Consider the following 23,562-nt stretch of genomic DNA (forward strand, 5'->3'; position numbering starts at 1 on the left):
GAAGGAAGTCCAAGTTATATGGGATCAAGTTAAGGACCATGTGCCCAAATCTCACTATGGGTCTAGAGCTGGTTTACACACACCATGTGTAAAAAAGTAAAACCTGACCCTTTCAATAAGTCAGTATGTTCAAACAATAAATTCAGTACGAAAAGCAGGAAATCCAGCTGGTTTTTAAAGTGTTGCTCTGGTAGCAACACACAGACCCAACTTATAGCTTCTACAGTCAATGCTGATCAAATGAGAACTGTCACCGTCCTGTGCTCTAGTCCTCTGTAGTGATGTCTGCACTCAAATACTATTTTTCCTATCATTGCATATCTGATTTTCAACATTTCTGCCTGCATGGTTTAGGAAAATTATATTTCAGATCTTTAATGCACTATGAATAGAATGATTTTAATATAAATTCTCACTTGCTGAAAGATAATTTCTGTTTATAGCAAATTTCAAATGACAAAAAAAAAAAAAAAAAAAGAAACCCAAGAAAGTTGAAACCCTCAAACTTTTCTCACTTGTGGGTATGAGTGGGGTGAGGTCATTCTTTACAACAGAGAAAGTCATGAAGAATTCTGAACAACTTACCCTCCTTCCCTACTATCCTGTCTTTATGACCTACTGGTCTGTAAATTCTTTGGATGCAGATGGTGTGCTTTATGTTTCCCAATGCTACTGACCTCAGACACTTGCCTACAGCTCTTGTTTGGTGAATAAATCTATTCTAATCGCCCCCGTATCATTGCTGCTATACCACAAGTCTGCATGGAGACTTGAAATGATGGAACTTTCTTAGCCTAGAATTTTATTGTGTTAGAAGCCATTCAAAAGCAGCACTAAAGGAGAAGGAGATGGCTGAAGAGGAGGAGGAGAAAGAAAGCAAGCAAGAAAGGAGAGATGAGGGGCACCTGGGTGGCTCATCGGGTTAAGCCTCTGCCTTCAGCTCAGGTCATGATCCCAGGGTCCTGAGATAGAGCCCCGCATCGGGCTCTCTGCTCACCAGGGACCCCGCCTCCTCCCCTCTCTCTCTCTGCCTGCCTCTCTGCCTACTTATGATCTCTGTCAAATAAATAAATAAAATCTTTAAAAAAAAAAAGGGAAGATGATGAAAGGGAAGGAGGTATGATATAAAACTTCTACCAAGGGATTGAACAATATCATTGAACAATCCCAAAGGAATTATGGTGAGAGCTGGACAAAACATACAGTAGGGCAGACGAAATCATATATGGTCTTGTCAAGACCCCATTATAAAAGATGTGTATTTAATATGCCCACACTTAGAAACCAAGGCTGAGACTATGGAAAATGTGTAGGTAGCTCCTAGAGTATGTTTGTAAAGATGCTCTGAACCATGACAAATCTCTTGAGGGGAGGCAAATAGAAAATTCTATATAAAAAAATCATGATAAATAGTGTTCTCTGTGATCTATAATTTCCTAAATTGATTGATTTTTTTTTTGGTAAGACTGTTCATATTATTAACAATATATATGTCTTATGATCTTAGCTCCTCGGCTCAGCTACCAGGAACTATGATCAAAGTAAGCACTTTTGCTACTTTTGGAGAAATCCTTTCAAGTCAATTTTCCTTGGATCAGCTTTCAACATAAATTTTGTCCCTTGTGGAGAAATTCAGTACAATGTATGCAGGCCCATAAAATAAGAAAGCCTATTTTCATCAAGGAAATGGGGCGCTGCATATTTATGCACAATGCCCCATGTAAATCAGGAAACCACAAAACTAAAGGCATGAAAAACTCCAGGTCTTTCTACAGAATACTGTGGTTGGTGCATTTTTATGTGAGAAGAAGTTAAAACGGAGACTCAAAATTCTTCTGTGTGGCTGCAATACTTTGCCTTAATAAAGATCTGCAGCCAGAAAGAATTGCCATCAATTCACAACATATTTTCCTTTCCAAAATTACATTTCTCTTATAAATATCCCTGGAAAACAACCTTAAGAATCCAATAAACCCTGAATCACTTTACCAGTGACCTTCTTTCTGGTTAAATGTTCTCGTCAGCATCCTGGAGGAAAAATTGAAATTTGTGATCTTTTCATGAGCCATGCAGATGAAACCTGTGATTGAGAACTGAGGGTTTTGAGAGACTTTCTAAACAGGAAACAGGGTTTCCATGTCCAGAATCCTATAGAATGCCTACCTGTGCGCTTTGTCATTTTGTTCCTTTTTGGTTACTCCACAGGCTCGAAAGAATTTTTGTGGTAATAGTATAATTAAACAGCAGGTTTTAGGTTTAAATGCACCAGGAGGGGTTTTTGTCCCCCCCCCCCTTTCTCTGACCCTCTCCTCCCAAACTTTTCCACCCCATGGGCAGCAGCTTTTCAAAGCTCACCTTTACTGTCCACTTGGTTTGTATTTTTATCTGATTGGGAATGATATACCTGCAGAGGTTTTGCTTTTTATCCTCTCCTATATTTCAAAGCTTGTTCCTCCCTCAGTCCTGACACTGGCAATCCTTTGTGGTTTTTCTTGGACCTCAAAGGCTTAATGGTCCAGCACAGAACTCGAATCTTCGGAAATCTATCCCAACCACCCCTAACACCAGCTTCAGAGAAGTTCAGGGAGCAGTCGCTCAGAAGAGCAAAAGTGGTGCCCGTGGCTAAATGTTCCAGGGAGGTTTCTGTCTTTAAAATCAAGTGACTATGTTAAAAGATTGCTTTAAAACCCATAGGACTCACCCAGATAGCTTAGGGAGGCTTCTAGATTCACTACAGGTGTGAAGATGAAACAGCCTCAATGTTAGTTAGCTCTCTTCCGGAGAGTGCGGTGGCCCCTTTCCCAGGGAAGGGAGTAGGGAAGAGCATGACTCAGGGAGGAGAATTCTCACATGAGACCAGCGCTAAGGAAGTGGGGTAGTGGTAGATGCCTAGTTGTCTCACAGCACAGACAATAATTCAATAAACGCAGTTAAGCAGATATGATTAAAAGAGGGATTCTATAATGCTCATCAAGGCTCCTCTTTAATACTTTCTTGAAACTTCAAATGAATTAAGCAACTATTTCAACTCCTTGGAGATTAAAATTTTGCTCGTTTCTTTGTCATGGGTTAACTCTTAGGGAAGGCCTGATGTGAGGGACAGGGGGAGAGAGAAAGAAGAAGCAAAGCTAACATCTGTGGGTTACCAATGTGCCCAAAGCTCTTCTTACAAATATTAACTTATTTAATCAACAACCGTTTGCACAGGATTATTACTCCCATTTTACAGATGAGGAAATGGAGGCACAGAGAGGTCAATAACTTGCTCAAACATGTATAGCTAGCTAGTCAGTGGCAGAGCAGGGTTTCCAACCCAGGAAGTGTGACCTCGGAGTCTAAGCACTTCAGCAACTAGACTTCTGAGGGCTACATTACGGCTCTATTGTTAAGGCCTGCTGGGACTAATCACACAGGCATACTGACAGACACACACACACACACACACAGGCCTCCCAAATCTCTATTGCTTAAAACCAGAAAAGTTAACTTCTCGTGCTGGGTCCAGGGAAGGCTGCTGGACAAGCTCTGGTCCCGGTGTTCACTGAGGGCCTCAGGCTGTTGGGAGGCTTCATCTCAGCATGCACTTCCATAAAAACCACTGCAGCGAGGCGGAAGGTGGGGGGTCACACCACAGCTCTTACAGCTACACATACCATTCTCATTCACACTGTATTTGTCACTGTAAGTCATATGGCTACACCCAGTCTGAAGAGGACTGAGAAATGCCATCCTACCGTGTTTCCTTAACACGGGGGTGGTCGGTGGGGGAGGTTAACCAGATACATTGGATGAACAGCACTAATGAAGGACAGCACACCTCTGTGGGACCCACCCAGGTCTCTTATCTCCCCAGTTTCCTTCTATATCTTTCTGCCCTTCCAGTGGGAAATGATTTTGAAATCTCTAAGGAAAGACCCACATTCCTTAAACTTTGGTGCATGATTATTTATTGAGAATATCTTTGTCCATGTTACCTTGAAGCCCAAGGATTTTGAACACGTAATCCAGAAAGAGACTTAAAATCGATGGGCTTTCTGCTCTGCATTTCTTCCCTGTGGCAATGTGTATAGGCTATTATCTGCTTGAAAGGGAAGACAAACAGAAGTTAACATTTCAAAAGTATTAATCTATCGCACTACTAAACGATAACAAAATCTGAGAGAGCAGATATTCATGCAAAAATTTCTTTACTTTTTCAGTCAAATCACCTTTCAGTCATTAAATTAAATCTCAGTTGGGATTTAATTCATCTCTGCTTCTTCCTAGTCTTTCTCCCTCTCCAGTCTCCACGTGCACTTTCTGCTCCCCACGTTCTACTAGCATCACAGCCAGGATTCAAGCTCTTAACATTCAGTTCTGAGGGCCAAGGGCAGACCTTTCATATGCATCATTGATGGAGTGTTTAGCAACTTCAGAGTGAAATTTTCTAGGGCAAAAACAAGCATGTGTCATGTCAATAGTGATGGTCTTTTGCATAGTGTTCTTCCACTGTTGTATTAGCAGGATTTCTATCCCTTTCCTCCTATAACCAGGAGACCAGTCCCCAGGAGGGACGAGGGAACACTAAACCTGCATCCTACCATTGGCATGAGTACTTGGCACGTCCTGGGTACATGACAAATTGTCTCTCAGACCCATTATTGGTCTCATCCCTCTAACACTAGCACCTTTCTGAGCCAGTAAGTAACTGAAACATGGGCACTGTCTAACTCTAATATCTAGTAGTACTAGATATTAGTGCCTATATCAGTACTTTTAAATATGCCTATGTCAGCAGTTTTTAAATATGAGGATTCCTTTCAAAATAAAAATATAGTTGAAAAAAGATTTACAGATGGAAAGTAAGCACATGAAAAGATGTTCTACACATCATATGTCTTCAGGGAAATGCAAATTAAAACAACAATGAGCTACAACTACATACCAATTAAAATAGCCAAAATCCAGAACACTGACAACACCAAATGCTGGTGAGGATGTAGAGCAACAGGAACTCTCATTCACTGTTGATGGGAATGGTACAGTCACTTTGGAAGAGAGTTTGGTGATTTCTAACAAAACTAAACATAGATCCAGCAATTGCACTCCTTGGTACTTATCCAAAGGAAATGAAAATTTATGTCTACACAAAAACCTGCACACAGATGTTTATAGCAGCTTTCTTCATAACTGCCTCAACGTGGAAGCACCTAAGGTGTCCATCACTAGGTGGATGAATAAATAAACTATGTTGCACCCAGACCATGGAATATTATTCGTTGCTAAAAAAAAAAAAAAAATGAGCTATCAAGCCACAAAAAGACACAGAAGAAGCTTAGTTGCATATTACTAAGTGAAAGGAGCCAATATGGAAAGGATTTCATGATTTACACCGTGTTCAAATGCAAAGCTTTGGATGCAGCAGCTTTTAATCTGGAGATCTATGAACTAAAAAAAAAAAAAAAAAAAAAAAAATGCAGGATATCTGACCCCTCCACACTTAAAGTAGAAAGTGAATACAGTTTTTATAAGGAATTGACAATGTTCCAACACCCAGAGTCCAATTCATTCAAAGTCCAGAATGTTTTTCTTGTCATCAAACCAAAATAAGCAAGCAGAGCTCCACAAAACTCTGCTAGTTGCTCTTATACTACCTTTTTTGTTTTTTGTTTCGTTTTGTTTTGTTTTACATCCAAATTCCTCCTGGCTATATTGTTCACTGCGATGGGACTCGACAGAGCTGAGTGTATTTGATAATGCCCGACCACTGCTATTAGAAGGGCACAGGCTATAAACTAGAGCTAATATCACCAGCCACCACTCGCTCTGAGGCCCCCAGTACAGACAGTTCCTTGGAAGGCTACTAACAATCATGACAGTAGGTACAGAGGAGGCTCTTGGTACTAAGTTAGGGAGGAAAAATAAAAACTTCAAAAATGGACGTGGATCCTAAATTTCTGGAGAGTAGTTGTGTTTATAAAGACTTTGTTAGACTCCTAAAACTCTGTTTTAACACATTTTTTTAAGAGGAAAGAAAGGATTTAGCACAGTTAGCTCCATGGTATAGCTGTTATGTTTAACAGAGGTGCTGTTGTTTGATGTTACTTGTGGGTTTATTGATCCTTTTCAGTTACTGTGGTAGCTCTCTGTGAGAATTTTAGAGTTATTTCCCAGTTACCCACTGAAGCCTCATTCATCCTTTGTTCTTTTTTTTTTTTTATTGCTTCCAAACACAATATATTTTCTAGCAATGAGAATGGCATTTTGTTGGAAAAAATAACAAAAGTGAGAACTAATTTATACTCAATAATTATTGGTAAGTAAATGGGTAACAGAGTCAATAACATCTGTTAAATTTTCTGGGTCTCAACCTGGAATTCATTCCCTTGCAAAACTGAAATCCAGGAGAGTTTTCCTGAAACCAGTACCACAGTACTGCAAGGGAGAGAACACAAGTGACTCTTCAGTGGTAATCATTTATTCTACTATGCATATGTTGCCCAGGAAAGAGTGTGTCTCTTATGTTCCAGAATTACTAGAGCTCTGCTAATGAGAATGGAACAATCTAGAGTTATATAAAGAATTGATGGTCTCAGAACAGGAATAATTAAAATAATAGTGAAAAAAACAACACAAAATGAAACAAAGCCAGCTCCTGGACTTAAAAAAAAAAAAAAAAAAACCTCAAGCTTGGGGCGCCTGGGTGGTTCAGTGGGTTAAAGCCTCTGCCTCCGGCTCAGGTCATGATCTCAGGGTCCTGGGATAGAGCCCCGCATCGGGCTCTCTGCTCAGCGGGGAGCCTGCTTCCTCCTCTCTGTCTCTGCCTGCCTCTCTGCCTACTTGTGATCTCTGTCTGTGAAATAAATAAATAAAATCTTTAAAAAAAAAAACCAAAAACTCAAGCCTAATCAACAAAATTAAATCTCAAAAACATGTTCAATAAAAAAAATAAGTTACACAGAAAACTATATACCATGTGATATAATTTATTTAATTTTCAAATATGTAGCTATGTATTATTTATGAATACATGCACACGGAAATATATATACACCAGCTTTAGTGTGGTGGCCTTCTCTGAAGGGGGAGCGGAGTGGTTCTGCAAAGCATTAAGAAATGGTTTCAACTATACCTATGACATTTTATTTGGTGGATATAATGGATGCCTGCAATATTATTCCCCATACTTTCCTATATGCTTTATATATTTCATAAGTTAAAAAAATTTACAAAGATTCAGAGTGCTTTCCAAATAATATGCCAACCCTGAAATAAGGAGCTGGCAATGACTGCAGACTAGCATAAAACCTAAAAGAAAAGTTCACAAAAAGTAACCAAAGAAGAATGTGGGTGCGAGAAGGATAAGAATTAAGAGAAAGTGAATTCTATGAGCCTGTCCCTCTATAGGTTTCACCAATGCCTAAGAGTCTTTGCCAAAAACCAGAGCACCAAATAAGAGTTTCTACAAAACCGTCGATCTCGTTACTCATTCTGGATTGCCTTACCCTTAAACAGTGCTTAAGTTCGTCTAATATACATGCCTGAAGGGTGATCCAGACCTTCCTACCCTGACGCATCACATCCTCAGGTGCTTTATCCTTGTTGGGCTGATGTTGCCACCATTTTCAATATATGATTAGCACTGAGTTTAAAGGTATCAAAAGACGGTGAGTTCCCTGAAATTTAGATCTACTCCTTTCTGTCCTATTAGCAGGGCAATAACCCTAGATCTACACTGGGATACAAGAATAAAAACTAAGCATAAGGTGAATTTCCCCAACCAGAATGGTAATTCCTTTATTTGCTGGTTCAGTAGCACAAGGAGCCCAAAATGTCCAAGTGGAAGTCACAGCTTCAAGCTCAATGGATGTGTTACTATATCCCTTGTTGAAAGCATCACTTCACCAGTCCTGAGGATGAGGACTTTTAATCTAGCACATTCTAAGATTGCATAGATGATAAACACGATTTCACAAGGGGATCCCTAGAAGAGATGATGAGAGAGCCGGTCCTACTTCCACACAGTTCCCGAATCCAGGTGGTTTAGCTATTGAGTACATAACATTTGAAACACTGATCATTAGTTCAATGTATAAACTCCAACCTTGTGAACAGATCCTGTACCTTGTGGAGAATGATACTCTAGCTTGTACCTTAACTGAGCTTTTAATAAGTCCTTCTATCATCCTACGAGGCAAGTTTTCCCACACGATGTGGATAAGGCAGTAGCAGTGGATCACATGGGTGGTCCTGCACCCAGAGTCATACCTTCTTTATGAGAAAGTTTTCCAGGCATTAAAAGCCCTTAAAGGATAGTGTTGGCAGAGTCACTACCAAGTTATGAAACCAGATCCATAGCTGAGTTATCGGATAATGGTTAACAATTCCAGGGTTGAAACGGATCTGGTATAATCAGCCTTCCCCTAAATGGTTATCTGGTCTCTCGAAGGGATGATATCAAGTCAAGGAGTTGGTCTCAGTCAATTTGGGCTAGCAGGAGGGCAGCCAGAAATCCTCAGCGTTAGGACAGGCAGCCTCTCTGTCCACCCACCATGATCACTACTCTGTTCACAGACCCAATGTGTAAGTAGGGGGATAACCAAGGAGAAAGACTGGCTAACAGCTGCAAAATGAGTCATCCTACACAGCTGATATGCAGTGACTCTATGAGGTAGATGTTGGTGGGATGTGAGACCTACCAATTCTCAATTTCTGTGCCCATTATCATCGGTGTATCCATGTGTCTCTTCCTTAAACTTCATCACTGTTGGTCTTCTAATCTTGTTCTTTCAACATCCCTAAATAACCAACTAATTGATCATACCTTAGATCAATTCCTCACTCATACAGTACAAACATTCAAGTGCATGCTTGCAGTTCTACCCACTGGTAAATGTCCCTTCCTGTCTTTCATGACCACGTCTAAGAAAGCTGTCATGTAGTCGTGACTCACTCCATCCCAGCAGTAACATATTGAGCTCTGTTGGTTGTTGAAGGAAACTTCACAGAAACCATAAATTTTTTGAGAGCAGTGACAGGAATTTGAACCACCTGTTTGTGTGATTTACTTGTGCCTCCTGCAACTGTGTGAACATTTCTATCATAAAAGGATTCCTGATGTACCTGCCTGGCATTATCACCTTAGAAGATCTGTTAACACCCTGATCATGATGGGTGCCTCTGGTGGCATATTCATATAAGGTTCCTTTGTCAGACTTTTAATCTCTCCTAGGGCACAGTAGCACACCACAAGCTGCTTTCAAACAGTAAGACATATTCTTCCCCAGAACACAGCACTTTCCCCAGAACCTTAGAGGTCTGCACTGTGACTCTCTTGTGGGGGCTTTCTAGACACTGTGCAGAGCATCCCTGTGCCCCTGTAGCACCACTGAACTTGCGGGGCCACATAATCCACCCAAGACACGGGTTCCTTAAAGAAGAGATAGAACAGGGATCCTTTTTCACGTGGTGTATTGGGGAATGCTCCTAGAAAAGGGAGGTGATAGTAGAAGATATGTTTAAGTCTTAACTCCCCCAGTGCCTCAGAATGTGACCTCATTTGAAAATAGGATCTTTACAAATGTAGTCAAGTTGAGATGAGACCCTTAGGGGAGGCTCTAATCCAATATGACCTGTGTCCTTATAAAACATGGAAACTGGGACAGAGAGACAGGCCCACAGGGAGAATGCCTCATGAAGACAGCAGAGATCAGGTGACACAACTCCAAGCCAAGGGATGCCAATGACTTCCAGCAAGCCAAAAGAAACTAAGAGAGGAACATGGGTCAGAGTCTTCCTCAGTGCCCTCACAAGGAACCAACTCTCCCAAACCTTATCTCAGACTTCCATCCTCCAGATCTGCGAGACAACAAGTTTGCTTAAGCCACCCAGTCTGAAGTGCTTTTTACAACAGCTCTGGCAAAATGATACAGAGCATGAGGGAAATTTGGGGTGTGGTAAATATGGTCCTTATTTTGATTAGCATGGTGATTGAGTGAGTTCAAAACTCCTAGAGCTCAATACTTAAAGTGGTTCATTTTGTTGGATATAAATGATTCTTTAATAAAGTTGATTTTAACAACGAAAATTAATGGTTACTCATTATGATTTCAAAGTTATGGCTGCTGCTAGTCATTTTTTGCTCTTCATGCTTATAGGCTACTTCATGCCAGTTATTAACTACTCTGATTACTAATTGGAAATTAGTTCTGATTACCGTAAGAATGTAGGAAAGGACTACGTAGTGGGTACAAGGAGGTTTGTCCGGAACTCAGTGATTCACTGGGTACCTGCCGATACTTCCATGGAAATTGGCAACTGTAGACAAAGCAGGTGCAAGGGTAATCCGGGCCGTCTGGATCCTGAGCCGTGTACAGGTACCACATTTTTGAAAATTAAATATTAATGAAAAATTTAAAAAAAGAATAACTCTCTATACTCCACTCCATACATATATACTTCAAATACATAGAAATCCTGGGTAACTATATTTTAATTTAAAAAAAAAATCTCCAGGAGACAGACTTTTGTTCATGAAGTTTAAGGTAAGATTTGGGGAGGGGGGTAAGAAAAGGCTAAGACACAGGAGAGACTGGATAAGATATTCCTTAATTAAAGGCTAGGGTTTTGATATCTATTCAGAGTTAGGGGTTGTAGCACCTGTCTCAGTGTAATAGAAAACCCAATCTAACCCCTTACATAAAGCTGAAAGCAGGGATAACACTGTCCTGTCCCTGAACCTGGTCCTACACTGTATCTTACTGCCACTCACATACAGTATCAATGATTAAATTATTCTTTATAAATGCTGGTACTTAAGAATTTCTAAAAAAAAAAAAATACTGGTAGAAGAGTAAGTCCAAATTCTAGTGGGGGGAACTGATGTTTAATTTGGAACTTAATGAGTTTGAGGGGTGTCTGGGACATCTGAATGTCCCAAATATCCAACAAGCTTACCTGGAAAAACTGAAGAAAAGTATAACCTAAAGATAAGGACTGGGAGGCAATAAGGGAAAGGCTGGAAACACTAAAAGACACTGTGTGAAACAGGACAGTGGGCAGAAGTCAGAAGCCTGCGGTTCACCAACACCTGAACAGTGAGGATCAACGGCCGCAGACAGGAAGGCTGACTAGAAGAAGGTGGTGTTACCTACGCTAAGCACAGAGTAGGCAAGCGTGAGCAAAAAAGCCTGGAAGCTGCAAAGGGAACATGCTCACTGGAACTGGCAATGAGATGGTAGCTGATAATCTTCAAGAGCAGTTTCCAGCGTGTGGGAGGTTGAAGCCAATCACAGCAAATTGAGCAATGAATGCTAAATGATGGAATGGCATGCGGTTAATATTATAAGAAGAGAAGGGTAAGAAGAGACTAAGAGACATTTCCATGAGACAAGAGTTGAGAAGCTACTTCAGATGGGAGACACAGTGTCAAAGCCGGGTAATTTGAAAATGGGAGACACCTGAATTTCTTCAAATGTGAGGGGGAGCGGCGCCTGGGTGGCTCAGTGGGTTAAGCCTCTGCCTTCGGCTCAGGTTATGGTCCCAGGGTCCTGGGATGGAGCCCCGCATCGCATCGGGCTCTCTGCTCAGCAGGGAGCCTGCTTCTTCCTCTCTCTCTGCCTGCCTTTCTGCCTACTTGTGATCTCTGTCAAATAAATAAATAAAGTCTTAAAAAAAAATGTGAGGGGGAAAGAGTCAGCACAGGACATAAATTAATGAGGTGAGAGAGAAATGTTAGTAAATGGAATCATACCTGTCTGAATGAGGACGGAGATGGATTTAAGGCAACAGATGAAGAAGTGGCATAGAATAAGAAGAAAGAACCCCTATTTGCAAGAAGTGTAGGAAAATCCATCACAGGGCTGTAAATATGGATAAGCCTCCCAGTAGAGAAACAAAAAGTTATCTGAAAGAGAGTGTATATGGAGTCCTTGAAGTAATAAACGTGATTTAAAAGATATCAACCCCAAAAGAATGCTTTGCATGACAGAAGTCTATTTTTTTTTAGATAAAAGTCATATTATATCAGTCACACTGAATCCAGTACATTTAGAGATTGTTTGTATACAAAAACATATTCACAAAACAAGCCTCATGGGTAAAATTAACTGTCACTAAAAAGTCTGCATAGGAATGCAAAACACAATTTTCTTAGTGTATCCTTTCCCAAAGGGACCTACTTTGATAGAAAACAGAACTGGATCACGCTGAGTCATACAGCCTGTATCTTACAAAATCACTCTTAAAAAATAATATCATGTCTCTGGTTAAATATTAGGTTAGATATGGAGGTGCGTGTCTGTACCACTGTAGAAGCACTGTATTTACACATCAGTGGGTGGATACAGGTGTGGAAGAAAGACAGGGGTTGGAAGGAAACCCTATCCTTCACTTCTGTTTCCTATTGTATGGACTACAGCAAAAAGTTGCCAGCTACCAATAGCCACTGCCTCAGAATTGGATTCCCCTTTAACTCAGAAATTCTAACTGAACTCTTTCTCCTTCCTGAGCCTCCTTTCTCTTTAGATCAAATACCTAATTACACCCCAAGCTTTAGATTTGCCCTCTAATCCCTCCTACAAACTGCCCGCATCCAGCTAAGTATCTTTGTCCATTAAGGCAGAAGACACACACATCAAAACTTCATGCAATAAAGGGAAATGAAAAACAGGTTACAATGGTTGTTTCTGTGGGCTGGAAAATAGCATTTGAAGAGAGTCAACACACACGTTTCCCCACCCTCCCTTTACCCAGCATGTGCCTGTTTGACACACAGCATCAGTAAATCAGGCAGTTTACTGACCTGATTGTAATTTTGAGCCCATCAATTATACTGTTCTTTCCTTCCCTCAGATGGATTGAGTAAGATGGGAAAAAGTGTTAGCGGCTAATGTAAAACAAACACGCGGGCAGGTTAACTATTTGGTTCTTCAGTGAAACTCCCTCTTCGGTTGTTATGATGGTCTACAGAACAATCACCCATTAAGTTGGGACTTGGAGAGGTTCTCCTAACTTAACAAGAATGATACATCGCTGTTCAAGCCACACACTTAGTCTCAGCCAGTATGCCTGAGGTTTTCTAGAGCACAATTTCATACCACTTTCTGTACCTCCACACACCCGAAGTGGGAAGTAATTCATACTGGACACTGCACCAGCTCCCTACAACTCGCTATTTTGAAGTAATCGGGTATGAAGCAAATCTCCTGACCACGAGTTAACGCCTTATTGCCCTACCTGCCATGCAGTGCTGAGAGTCTGAGATACGTACCCGGACCAAATGGGATTACATGAACAGACATTTTCTAGAAATAATGACTTACAAGTGCCTGCCTCATTTCCCTTTGCCTGGTGATACCCTCACAAAGGCCATTTAGAAAGGATTCGGCAGCTTGCAAGGTAACAGAATTTGAGTTCTCAAGTGTCCCAAGATCAGTGAATGCCATTTTTTTTTCCTCCTCTGGAGCATTTCTAATCACAAGTTGGTTACTGCAGCCTAGATGCTGACTGAGATAAACCTATTTGGAACTCCAAAAGTAGCATCTTCTGAGCTACATCTCTGTCTTCTGAGCTTCCCAAAGGAAAGCTCTGTAATGATTTGCAGCTCATTACAACCAGAATCTTCATAAGTGGGATGATTTTTTTTTTTTTTTTTAAATCTTGGAAGATGCCAAATTGACAGTGCTTACAACTGGGGTCTTTGATTTGGGATTACACCCATGGTAACAGAGAGGCTAAAGTGACAGTGAGTCAGCCAGCCTCTGCCTTCCACAAGGCACTGAAAAGCAGATTTCTGAATCCGAGCTGAGAACGATGATGTCCACATTCATTACCTGGCCACGTTCCTATGGGCCAAACGGACTTTCCAACTGAGATAATTAGGAAAGAACCAACATCTCCGCCTCCTGGGCAGTCATGCCTCTGAAGATTTAACCAAAAACCAGAAAAACGTCACAAGTTCTTTAGCACTTCCTACATATCACCATTTATAAAACTGAACCATTTTATTATACTACATCTAGGCCAATTATTTACGGGTTATTTATTTCAGAAATAAGATACGGAGGCATCACAAGAGGGAGAAGACCTTGTTTCCCTCCCTGTTCTATCAAATTAAGTCTCAGTTTCACCATTCCTGAAATACACGAGCGTCACATTTACATCCATTATTCAATGAGCATTCTTCCCTCCACTCACAGGAAATAGAAAACCCTTAATTGCATAGTATGGTCCAAACAGGAATGGCACAAAACAGAATTTCTCAGAGAAAGAGGGAATGGTCTATTAGAGTTTCTTCTGTTCAGGTGGCTCATTATTTTTCAGGATGGTTCTAAGAAGAACCTTGCTATTAACAGCATTAAGACAAGAGGGAATACCAACTTCTACTAGAAGAAAACAGTACTCTTAAGACATTAATTTTACTCTTGAGAAAATTAAGAAATCTCCTCCCTTCAAGCAAGTTCAAAAAAATTACATTCTTCTACTGACAGAAAAGCAACCTCTCAGAGCATGAGAATAGTTTCCAATAGAACTTCTGGTCCTGGGTTATTAAGGCTATACCTTTATACAATGCTTGCTGGATGACTTATGTCTTCACGCACCTTGGACACAGCACTCTCTTCCCTCTCATCCTCATTCTACTAGTTTAAAAACAAAAAGAAAGCAGACAAAAACAATGCTTCCCTCACCCACTTGATTGGTGATTGAATTTTCCTTCATAGGTTATGAACATTTCATTTCCCAATTAAAAGGATGCCTTAATCCAACACCTTTGGTTACTGGACATCAAGGCCTTACCTTGGAATTGGTTTTAATAAGTGAGAGGACCATGTGGGACAAGGGTAACTGTTTTAGAAGGACAGATGCCATAATGAGGGAAAAATGAGAAATACACAGGAAGTTAAAGGATATTTAAGATAGTTGGGCATCCCACAAGTAACCCAGGACCAGCTTTACTGTTGAGACCAGCTTGTTCAAGAAGTACTCAGAGCCTAGATACTACAGTCAGACACGCTTTGATCCAAATCCCAGCTTGGTTGTACTTACCAGTCTATGAGACTTAGGGTGAATCATCTAATGTCTCTAGACCTCCTTTCCTCTTCTATAGAATGCATATCGGTTACCTGGCCTTTAATGGAGACTTCAGTATATAATACCACTATAGATATGTGACTGTGTCAGAGCCCCACAGGAGGGACCCAGAGGGACCCTCAGGTGAGAGACACTGGCAATGAATGATGATATCAACTATTCATTAGAAAATAGCATAGAAAACAAAAGAATTATACACACAGAGATTTTTCCTAAAATTCCTTACAAACTATCTGAACAGTTATTAAAACATGAAATTGGCTGAAATGCCCTCTTTTCTCAGTCATTATGGCAAGGAGGGTGTTTAGCCCAGGCAGACCCATGCAGAGGTAAGCAACAGGTTGTTTTGCTCCTGGACAGCACGATCAAGTGGATCTTCATGACCCCGCCAGCTTGACTGTACTTTAGACAGGCTTATTCCGGAGTCCAGGCCTCTGACCTTCCATTTCTCCAAGAGCATATTTTAGAAAACTTGTCACTGTAAATTCTTTCTCTACCCCTTTGAAATAAATGTAAATCTCTCAGCCTCCTGCCAGTTTCACAACTTAGGAAATGTTTTTCTTAAGGGCCTAGGAATCATTCTTGAAATGTAAACATTGGGGAAGGTAGCGCCCCTATCTCCCAGTCCCTGTGGAGGACAGAAGTCTAACTTCCAGGGTGTCGATTCGCAAACACAGGAAGGTTATTCCCAGAAAAACAGCATTTGCAAGTTCCGGAATAACTAAATATGCTCAACACCTCCATTGGCCCACTTCTTCTCTTAACATCTCCAGGACTTTTCCACAAGCTCACTCTCAGGGCTTAAAACCCTCCGCCTTTTGTTTCCATGAAACTAAGTATCCAGACTTGTTCTGGGCTCTCTGCCCTGCCGCTGGCAATAGCACCAAAAAAAAAAAAAAAAAGTCAGCTTCTGTCTGTTCATCTTGTCCGGTGCCATTTTTTCCCTTTAACAAGCTCCACTCTTGTTTTAGAGCCTCCCTCTTGGCCATGAGCACCTCTGTCAACATCTACTTTAGCGCAGTTTCCGAAACCTCTAAGAGGTAATGATTTGCGGGAGGGGGAAGCTTGCAATAAAGGGGAGATTCAGGGAAGTCCGTCTACGCTTGGAGCTCTTTAAGATCCACTCTAGAATGTCTATGCCCAAATAACTTCCTCTTGTGAGTTCACCTGTCCATCTCTCAGAGGTAAACTGGTATGGCGAAATATAAGAGCCTCAAATATGTTCACACCTTCTTGCATGCGTTGTCTTTTGCAATGTGACTCTGCCACCTTTCCTATCAAGAAATGCAGTCTCCTTCAACTCTTGAAATCTAAGCTTGGTCTTATGTCTTTCTTTAGTTAACGGGACATTAGCCAACATGCCAGAAGCAGAAACTTCAAAAGCATAAATGGGGGGCCCGCCCCTATTTTCTTCTGGGACCCCTACGGCCTCCAAATAATGAGGAAGTACATAGAGAGATCCCAGCCCTCACCGGTTTTCTAGCTGTTTCCAAACATAAGAATGCAGCCATCCTACCCCAGCTGATTCATCACAGCCCAGAACATTTAGACAGTCTACAGAATCATGATAAATGATCAGTTACCATTTTTTTTTTTAAATACAACAAAAGCTGATACCATTGGGATGCTACATTTACTGAGAAAGCATGAATGAATGCCCAACCCAGAGAAATGAGAAACTAGCTGGAGAAGGAGGGGCATCCAAGAAAACATTCTTTCATCATCATGAATCTCAAACCAGAAATGTTAGCTAGAATTTAAAAGAAGTTTTTTAAGGTAATTCAGAATCTCATAGAAAATCAATCTGTCTGTAGGACTAAAAATATCTCAGCTTTGAACGCTTTTTTCATTCTTATTAGACTTGAAAGCATGCCCATTGATCTAGCAAGAGCAATTTGCTAATAATTAGGCTGGCAAGGCAGGCTCAGGTTTGTTACCAAAAGGGTGGGTGAGGGGCCCCTTTAGCTCACAGAAGCCTCTGCTCTACCAAGACAGAAAAAGATAAAGAAGCAGCAACGGAAAATGCCTCTGTTCTCAAACCTTCCGGTGAGATTAAACTACATCACAGAAAAATAGTGTCCACGCAAAAGGCACCCCATTCTGTACTTGATGCCTTCCACAGAGAAAACAGTCTTTAAGTCAGGTTCCCTTCCCAAGAGATCCCACAATAAATACTCATATTACTTTCATGTGGCACTTACTTCTTTTTCTTCTTCTTCTTTTTTTCTTTGTTCTTCCACGAGTATAAGCGATACACACTGGTTCACCTCTGCTATTAGACTAGAAGTTCCTTGAGGGCAGGGTCTGTGTTGAATTCATGCTTTTTGCTCCTACAGAACAAGACACGGAGAAGATGCTCAATAAATATTTTTTACATAAACGAATGGAAGAGGGCAGCTTCTACGTAATGCAGGGGCTATCCTGATGACTACAGCGAGCTTGGCAAAAAATGGCCCCCTTCTTTGCGTAAAATAAAGTTTACATTATAAAAACCTACATCACTCATGAAAATGTGTCCTTTTTTTTCGCAAGTGTGCCTGATATTCCACCAGAAATCATGATACTTGACACATCTGTAATATGTTTTCCTTTGAGTGAACATGAGACATAATCTGTTATTTGCATCTCTTTTTGTCTGGGAGACCAGAAGTCCCAAGCAGGGGACAGACTTCATGAAGTGCCAAGGCAAAATTCTCTTCCTGAGATGACACATCGTCAAACAAGCTGCATCTTGATGCAGATATTTCTTGGAAACTCAAACTACCTAAAAATGGTATTGTTTTGTTTTCAAGTGGTTATTATGGTGAGATTGTTTTTACTGTTTCAGTTGCTCATACCCCAAACAAGAAAAAAAATTATCCCTTCCCTTATATTTATTATTTTATATTTTAAAAGAAAGAACCAAATCAATTCTGTTTTGAAAGGCACATTAAAAATGTAAGCACAAAGTACAGGGCACATTTCACAGAAGATTAGAACTGCTAACAGTTTTTTTTTTGTTTTTTGGTTTTTTTCCCCCCCATCTACCAGAAGAAATCAAATGAAGCCAGTTTGCCTCTGGGGTTTTAACATCATTACAATTCATCTTAATAATGAAGTTAAAATTAACTGAAAGAAGACAAAATGGAAAAAAAAAAACCTCACTTCACTAACATGGGTTTACTCACGTGAAAAGGGATAAAAGTAATATCCTTTGGGCACAGTTAAGGAAAAAAATCAAAATAACCAGTACACAGGTACCGCACGATGGAAGCAGTACCTCAAAGTCATTTTTTGTTTATGGAAGCATAAACTAATGCATAACACACACACTTCATACCCATATATAAACATATGTTTGGGGCACCTGGGTGGCTCAGTGGTTAAGTGTCTGCCTTCAGCTCAGGTCTTGATCTCAGGGTCCTGGGATCGAGCCCTGCATCGGGCTCCCTGCTCAGCCAGAAACTTGCTTCTCCCTCTCCCACTCCCCCTGCTTGTGCTCCCTCCCTCGCTCTCTCTCTCTCTCTGTCAAATAAATTTAAAAATATTTATAAATAAATAAATAAACAAACATATGTTTGGACACATGTATATATACAATAAAAAATAAATGCGGCCACACAGAGATCTTTAAAAATTATATTCAAAAAGATTACAAACAAGATGCTCCACTTACCAGAACTGTTTCTGAATCACACATAACTAAGTGCAGGAACTCAGCTCTGGTTCATGTAAGCTCCCTATGTTTTCTCTGTGGAATCTTTCTGTTGAAGAATGAAAAGACAATAGAAAGGTCAAAAGGGGCATCTCCACTCCACAGGGTTCTCAAAATGAGCACTCCTGCTTTGACTTTCATCCTTCCCCTCTGAGAGAAAGAACAGGCATCATGCTCCTGGAAATGAACAGGAGTTTTCTTTAACCAATTAAACCCTTTTCAGAAAACTAAAGCTGTCATATTGGAGATATAATGATGGTAACAATAATGAGTTGCAGAGCCAAGTTAGATCCTAAAAGATACTGTGTTGGCTTGGCTGTCAGGTGGGAACAGTGCTTACTCATTCACTGTCTTCTAAGGTAAAGTTTAGAACTCAATCATTTTTCTTCAAACCAGTAAATTATTTTGGTTTGGACTGGGAGAAGAAAAAAAGGTACACTTCCAGAGGGGGTATGCAAAACTCCAAATTATAGGGCTGAAAATGATTTGTGTGTGTGTGTGGAGATTTGTTTTGGAGAGATCTTGACTTAACAGCTTAAATTTTCTTAATTTTGGAGAAACCAAACATAAAGAGCAATGTGAATCAGGACACAGTGGAAGCCCAAATTCTCATGGAGCTTTTATCTTTTCAAGTAAACAATTCCAGAAAGGTCAAGGGTAAAGTCAAGATTATCTATTCACAAATGATGGGATCATTTCCCCCTGCCAGTAATCATCACCCCTAATTCATCGGTTTCCACCCTCTCACTGATTCCTTTCAATATTTAACTTTTTTTTATATTATGGTAGGTGCACAATGATAATAAGGTATCAAAAAGTCACACTAGCATATTACCTATTTTCTAAGATTTTACCACGGTGACCTGGTCGTATGGTTAATTCTAAGTATAGTTTGAGGAAACACTCAAAGTTACACACAACCTGTAACTGGGTAATATATGCACAGAAATCTTCCCCACAAAACAGATATTTGCATAACAAAACTAGAGATGACTTAGGTGGATAAATTAACGTGACTGGGGGACTGATATCTACGTAAAGATTTTAAATGATTTAATAACACCTTTCGATTGAAAACATAAAGAATCATAGAATGATAGTGAGCAGTATAAAATATGATATAGGGTGGAAAGCTATGGAATCACAGAGTTCTAAAATGCATACATAATAGCTTATATGTCACCACCAACTGAAGAATAAAAAAGGTACTTTGTATTACACAAGTGATAACTTTGTGAAACACAATATATTCATTATGTTTACATGTAGGAGGCAGTTTTGCACAGTGGTTTGGTGCAGAGACCCTGAATCCATACTACTTGGATTCAGATGCCGGGTCTTCACTTGCTAGCTGTGTGAACTTGCACAAGGACCTAAAAGGCAATGAACTGATAGCAGGCACGTTAATAATAATGGGGTTGTTGATAGTATTAAGCATGCCAGTTCCTGTAAAGCACTTAGCACAGACCCTGCGACATAGTAAGTATATCTCTTATCCATTCAACAAACATTTAAGCAGCACATATTACGCTCCAGGTACTGTACTAAGTACTAGGAATTCAATGCTGAACAAAATAGATATAGTTCCTGTTTCAAGAAGTAATAATATGAGCTGTAGTACTGTACCTTTTAATATACTTTAGATAAACAGCAGGTCCACAATGTTTATTGTGTGTGTATGTATGTGTGTGTGTTTACATACTGTTCTAATGCAATACCATAATTGTTCTTTTCCTGATTTTTTTTCTCTCTCCTGTGCCTGCCTGAGTCCCCAGTGCTCAGAGATATACATGGAAGATGTAAGGAACACATTACTAGATATTGACTAGATATTCATCGGAGCTTAAAGCTACCATTCCCCCCAAGCTCTACCTGTCTGGAACATGGAAAAGAGGAAAAGATGGCCAAGTGTGAGAAGACCAGCACACCTGCCTTAAGATCGTGAAAACTATGTACAGCTTTAGAAATGTGGACTCTTCAACATTGTTCATTCTTTTCTGCTCATATCTCTTGAGGATAAGAGCCAGACATTTAGAGGAGTAACTGTAAACACCATCAGGCTTCTATGTCTAAAGTCACCAAGAAAATTCAATGCTCAGCCATGGGCCCTAGCATCCAACAATGGCTTTTTTGTTAGTGTCAGATGGCACAGAACAAGACAACTGTATCCAAAAGTCACAGATGGAAGATTAGCTACATTTTTAAATGGCACTGTTATGGGCATTTAACCAACAAACTTTTGAGATTCTGCTGTGAGGCGGACACTGGATTCAATATTGGCGATTGCACAGTGAGCAAACACGTAAGTGCCCTACCATCCTGGGGATGAGAAACACAATTAATGAAATGATCATGCTAATGATTTAGGAATATCATCCCAAGGGAATATGCAATAAACAAACATAAACCAGAGGGGATGATCAGAGAAGGATTCAAGAAACAGTGCTACTTTAACTAAGAAGAGTAAGTAGCCATTACTGAGACAAAGATGGGAAGTGGGAGTAGGAAGAGGATGAGGCCAGTGCTGACTTTGGGCTAATCTGTTACCCAGAAACATATAACTAATGTGCCCTTGTACAGCAACTGATCTGGGAAGGGCAAAAAGAAAATAAAAGAAAATCTTTTTTTTTTTTTTTCTTAGTAAAACCTAACAGGATAATGACAAAGTAAAGTGTGCTGCTTTCTTGGATGCCTGATGCCTTAAAATATGATCTGATACCTATGCACAGTGTTTCCAGTTTTGCTTTCAGATTTTATAGGAAAAAGACAAGAGTAAATTCTTATGTTCTTACCACTCTCAAAGTCATCGTCTACACAGTGTGGTACCATCAGAATGAGAACAAGACCTATATTTTCCCTTCACCCAGACAGAAGTAACATCTAGGAACACAAACATAAGGCCCTCCCCCTAAGAAACCATCATTTATTGATGACTGGCTCTACCTTTTCCACCTTCTTAAAAACAATATAAAGAAAAAAAAAATAGAAAGTCAAAGTGACTTTGCTCTCATTACTTACCTTGCTAAATTAGTAAAGGAACTTTAGGGGGAGACACATCATGAGAATCTTCACATTTATTTCACATATACTGATAAGGCTTGGTCTGTTTGTACCCTTACAAGTATTTTGTTCCATTAAGCAACATCCGAGAGCTATAGTAAAAACTCTTGATTCAAAGTGTTTTATTCCTTCTATGTTAGAATACTCCAAAGATGAAAATAAATCTCTGCTCTAGAAACAGAGAATGGTAAAGCAGTGACAAATTTTCACTCTGAAATAAATGTGTGAGACTAGCTGACAACAGGGAAGCCGATTCAGATTCTCACTCCTTTGGTGGTGTGGCTTAACACCAAATCTAATAGGCATTTAGCTGGCTGACTACAGCAGGAAAAGGGGGTCTGCAGCCTCTGATGCCTGCTTCTGTGAGAACGCACTGAAGCAACTAAAATTATCAATCAAGACTTGATGTTAATGTCAAATTTGATGATTTTTTTTTTCTTTCAAGGGGATCAAGCTAGAGAAATAGATAACTTTTGGCTCAAACGGTCCAAAGGGAAGTAAAAATAATCTCTGATAGCATGACTAGGGATTATCAAAATTGTTGTGTCTGCATAAAACTTGGAGGTTCTCATTTCTCACAATCAAGTGTCTACTGGAGATTACAAATTATTTTCATTTTGCTACTGTCAAGGAATAAAGTCGAACACCTGTGTCTTCAAGTGATCCACCAGACAGCTACTTAGGTTTTAAATAAAACAACATTACATCAGCACAGTGCAAGAGTAATACCAGTGCTTTGGTTCCTGGAGAAAAAATAGTACTACAGTTTAAAAAAAAAATGTGAATTACTTTTGATTTTTCATTTAGGATCAGGATATTTACTCTTTATGCAAGTGACTGCACATGCAGCCAAAGGGGAGTCGGGGTGGGGTGGGGGAGCATCAGCTAAATGGCTGTTTCAGCTGTGCTGTAGAATTCACCTCGGTACAGTGGGCTTGCCAATAATAAACAACAAAAGTTATATTTTCTCCTCAAGAGAAGAAAAGCCATGAACATCCGTCTCTATTCAATTCCAACCCAGACCCATGGATATGAAGGGAAGGAAAGTTAGGGATTATGGTCTGTTTGAATCCATTATATCTGCAGGGTGAACGTCAAGGATGGAAAGAATATGCCATCTAATAAAAGATTAATGTGAGAACGCTTCTGAGTGATAACCATATTGCTTCCTCCCGGAGCTAATCATGCCTTTGAATCACATTCAGAAGGGAAGACACAAAGTTACCTTCAGCAAATACTTATTTTAATTGCTTAATAGCAAACACTTCTTTTTGAGCTAATTGGGTTATTTTTCTGGGAGGTACACCAATCTCTCTGTCCTGGTAGAATACTGAAAATGAATAATGTTATTCCTTTGGAAGAAGGATTTAGAAAACTGTAATTATTGACAGATAATCAGATTATTTTCATCAAAAGACAATTTGAAATTGAATTTATTTTGACTACCGAATTTTTCTATAGAGTTTGTGAGTGAGTCAAATCTCAAGAATTAATCCACAGCTGTATTGTGTCTTCATGAAGAAAGGAGATCTTCTGTAACCTCATTTCTATACCCCCAGATAGTTGAGAACCTAGGGCTGAGATTATCTTATCATCCAATCTCACCTGGCATCCTAGGAAGATACATGCAAACATCAATATCTCTCATAAGAGAGACTGGTATCTTCTAACTACTCACTGGTAATACCAATATAGAAAGGATGAGAGTGGGCTATCTGGCAGGGTAGAGTACTTTATTA

General features: G+C 40.0%; 1 protein-coding gene across 1 annotated transcript in view; it reads right to left on the reverse strand.

The window, feature by feature from the left end:
• LOC308343046 (uncharacterized protein) overlaps positions 1-23,562 on the reverse strand; it is a 311,448-nt gene that overhangs the window by 196,560 nt on the left and 91,326 nt on the right. The window contains exons 7-8 of the mRNA XM_080803887.1: positions 18,725-18,812; positions 17,271-17,399 (exon numbers count right to left, since the gene is read on the reverse strand). The gene's annotated coding sequence lies outside the window, so the exon portion shown is untranslated. The remainder of the gene's footprint in view (positions 1-17,270; positions 17,400-18,724; positions 18,813-23,562) is intronic.

This window comes from Martes martes (genome assembly GCF_963455335.1).
Source record: "Martes martes genome assembly, chromosome: 5".
NCBI classification, from domain to species: Eukaryota; Metazoa; Chordata; class Mammalia; order Carnivora; family Mustelidae; genus Martes; species Martes martes.